The sequence below is a fragment of the Vitis riparia genome, chromosome 18 (genome assembly GCF_004353265.1).
Source record: "Vitis riparia cultivar Riparia Gloire de Montpellier isolate 1030 chromosome 18, EGFV_Vit.rip_1.0, whole genome shotgun sequence".
Classification (NCBI taxonomy): Eukaryota; Viridiplantae; Streptophyta; class Magnoliopsida; order Vitales; family Vitaceae; genus Vitis; species Vitis riparia.
In genome coordinates, this window is record NC_048448.1 from 17,884,458 (window position 1) to 17,887,449 (window position 2,992).

The window sequence follows — 2,992 nt, forward strand, 5'->3', positions numbered from 1 at the left end:
CCCATAGGCACGCCGCCACCTTTTCTAAACCCCCATACCCATGTCTCTGAACCTCTCTTCATCTCTACATACTCCATCACCCCACAATCCATATACCCATTTCATCCCACCACCTTTTCTCTCTCTATACCAGATACCCATATTTTTTTTTTCTTTAAAATCCATCCAACCCATTCTTCTTCACATTTGCACGCTATGCAATGACCATGTTGATCTCCATACCTCAGCCATTAAACCTACCATCATCCAGCCTATCAACTCATTTATACCCATGTCATGGCCACCATACTTAATTTTCCCTACCAAATGCCCCAAGCATCTCACATACCCGTCACCATGATTCTTTCCCTTTATACCTTCATACCCTTTGCCCATTCTCTCATACCCATTTCCATTATCCATAGTTCCATTTAACACCTAAACTCAAAATCCCATTTATCTCTCTATACCTGTGACGATGAATTATCCAAGAGACTATGGGAAGCATGAAATACCCGAAAAGAAGGAAAACGAACTTGAGAAAGAAATAGAGCAAGCAAAGCTATCCTTGAACGACGCCGGCGGCGGCGAAGTGCCTCCGCCATCACCGGGACGCCAAGCTACCATTGAAGCTCCTTCACTTTCCCTCTCATTTGATGGCCGGCGGGAAACTTACTGATGCACCTACTCACAACCGGTGGCCACTGCAAAACCAAGATGCTGCGTTTCCTTCTCGTATTTCTGCAGCGATATCATCACTCCTTGTCCACCTTGTGCTTGTGCCTACCAGAATGAGAACAAACTGTTGATGGAAATTTGGCTCAAATACTTGAACCCAAAGCTTTCATTAAGGTTCTCATCTATTGTCAAGAAACGTTTAAAGCACCAAAAATCAAGGCTCATTGAAAGGATCGAACTACAGGAGTTTTCACTAGGTTCAAGCCCACCTGTTTTGGGCCTCCATGGTACTTAGCTTACCACTATTCACGTCCTCCACTTGTGGAAAGAGTGGATGCATTCTGTCTGACCAAACACTTTTGAACTGAGCTTTAGATGCCGAAGTCACCTGGCTTGCCATTTTCATTCCATTTCGCCTGTAGGGATTGATTTGTGTAGGATGAGCTATGCAACTCATATTATGGTCCGTTAGTGAATCTGTGCTCAAATCCCAAGATGAGGACGACGACAATGAGGATGAAGAGAGAGAGCGAAAAAGCCGCAATCAGTCTATGACTCAAACCCATTCTGTCAGTTCCTGGTTATCGGCCATTCCGGCAACCAAACACTCGCAGGCAACGTTGGGTGCGATCCTTTCTTCAGGTTCGAGTTAAAGATCGATTGTCAAGGTGGACAGTGTTAGAAAACACGGAATACTTTTGGGAAGCCGTACAGGATCTCACGAATCTGAACCTCTCCATAGAGAAAGCTTACATCTCCTCAGATGGAAGATGGTTCATGGACTTTTTCCATGTAACTGATCTAAATGGAAACAAACTGACGGATGAGAGCGTTATCAACTACATTGAACAATCTCTTGGTTGCATTCATCATGTAAGATTCAACAGTTTTAATGGTCTGACGGCATTGAAGCTAATAGGGACTGATCGCCTTGGTCTTTTATCAGAGGTGTTTGCAGTAGGGCAGACCTGGAATGTAAGGTGGTAGATTCTAAAATATGGACTCACAATGGAAGAATTGCCTCTCTCATTTATGTGAAGGACTGCGATTCAGGGAACCCGATCAAGGACTCTCAAAGGATTGATAGAATTGAAGGACGGTTAAGGAATGTTCTGAAGGGAGATGATGATATTCGAAGCACAAAAACTTCGGATTCCCTTGCTGTCACTCACACTGAGAGAAGACTGCATCAAATGATGTTTGCAGACCGCGATTATGAACGAGAGCCTGTAATAAGGTCTGCTTCTGAATCACTTGCTGTCACTGTCCATAATTGGGTGGAAAGGGGTTACTCTGTTGTGAATGTTCAGTGCAAGGGTCGAAGGAAGCTTCTGTTTGATGTTGCTTATATATTGACAGACATGCAGTATGTGGTTTTTCATGCAACCATTAACACCGTGGGAGGTAAAGCATATTTGGAGTTCTATCTCAGACGCACTGAAGGATCCCCGATTAGTTCAGAGGCTGAGAGGCAACGTGTGATTCAATGCTTGCAAGCTGCCATTGAAAGAAGGGCTGGGGCTAGGTGCTCGGCTTGCGCTGTGGTGCATAAGCTTGGGTCCAAATTGCTTAACGTTAATGGAAATTTCATCTCTGATGAAGGCATTGATGAGTTGAAGAATATATTTAATGAATTTCCCAATGTTCTTGGATCCTTGGATGAGAATGACCCTGAAGGAGGAGATGATGACTAATCTAGAGATGGTGAAGGTGAAGGGGATGAATTAGAATCGAAATTGAAGAATCTTGAAGCCCATCAGGAAGACTAGTAAGGTCATATCAGGTAATCAATCTTATGTTCTGATTACAATTCAACCCTTGGAACACTTAGTCAAATCCTCATTGATGAGGATCTTACATGGCCACCTCCCATTTCTTTTCTTTTAACACCTTTTGCATGGCCATCTTTGACATACATCCTTTGAGCCACGCGTCACCCTCCAAGCTCATTCCTTTCAATTCCAGAAATAATTTCTCTAACCCGGTTTTCAAATCTTAGCTTTTCAAATAATTTTCATCCTCTAAATTTTTCATCCTTAGACATTTTTTTTTTAGGTTCTAAATACCTCATTCTTTTAATAAAATTTGTCGCCATTTTTCCTCATGGCGAGCAACTTCTACATTTTCTCTATTCTTAAAAGATTTTGAAATAAGCAAGGACTTAATTTTGTAATTCCAATTAATGGGATTTACGAAATTAATTCATGCTAAAATAAATTGGGCTTTGGTGGGGGCCCAACATCAAATAAATTTTCATCCAAATAAAATTGAGTGAAATGACACATGTGCTATTGATGATTTTGTATTCAGTTTAGTGACATATATGTTATATCTT

General features: G+C 41.8%; 1 pseudogene; it reads left to right on the plus strand.

The window, feature by feature from the left end:
* The first annotated feature begins 1,395 nt into the window (after positions 1 to 1,395).
* On the plus strand, positions 1,396 to 2,351 carry LOC117905474 (annotated as a pseudogene).
* The last annotated feature ends 641 nt before the right edge of the window (positions 2,352 to 2,992 follow it).